This window comes from Electrophorus electricus, chromosome 9 (assembly GCF_013358815.1).
Source record: "Electrophorus electricus isolate fEleEle1 chromosome 9, fEleEle1.pri, whole genome shotgun sequence".
NCBI classification, from domain to species: Eukaryota; Metazoa; Chordata; class Actinopteri; order Gymnotiformes; family Gymnotidae; genus Electrophorus; species Electrophorus electricus.
This window is the reverse complement of record NC_049543.1, coordinates 15,591,301-15,592,131: the sequence shown is the minus strand read 5'-3', so window position 1 is coordinate 15,592,131 and position 831 is coordinate 15,591,301.

Genomic DNA, 831 nt, shown 5'->3' with positions numbered 1-831 from the left:
ACAATACCGGGCTGGTACATGTCCATCTAGTATGGCAGCAGACTGAGTCATTTCACCTGTAACCTGAGGGTCCACAGGTGAATTCCCCACACACACACACACATACACACACACACACCTCTCCCCTTCAATGCTAACAGCTTTCATCACGAGGCGTCTTTACCTTGGAGCACGGAGAACTGTCTCTGTATAACTTACCCATTCGACAAATACCGTTTTCAGCCTGAATATTAATGTTAATTGATATTCTCTCATCTACAGATATGAACAGACTAATCAAAAGGTAACATCAGTTGTTAGTTTAATAAAAAAGAACATAAAAAGCCCACCCAAGTAATGCACATAGTCTTGGAGGTAAACCAGCAAATGCGCGCTGATGTGACCATAAGTGAAATGACACATGGTTAATCACAGGAACTTCACTTACGAAGTGGTCATACTGATCAATGTATATTCAATAAACAACACACCATTGTGAAACACAAGATGTTAAGTATGTTAATATATCTGGTATTAGGTAGCTCGTCCCTCACATTTAGGATGGCACATGCTAAATTTTATTAATTGTTTGCCATATAATGGAATATTATAAAGTAAAGAAGTGCCTTTATGTATAATGTAGAAATGTAATTTAATGCCATAAGTGTCACCATCCAACCTTACACTTGAAACAGTTGCCTCTAAATGACATCCAAGTACTTTGAGGGCAGTGGACATGTGGACAAGATAAAATTTGACACTAGAAATCCATTTGTAACTGGAGCTGAATGACATTGCAGCCAGATCAAAAAGTAACTTACTAAAAAAACGTAAATTAGCTAAATACCACAT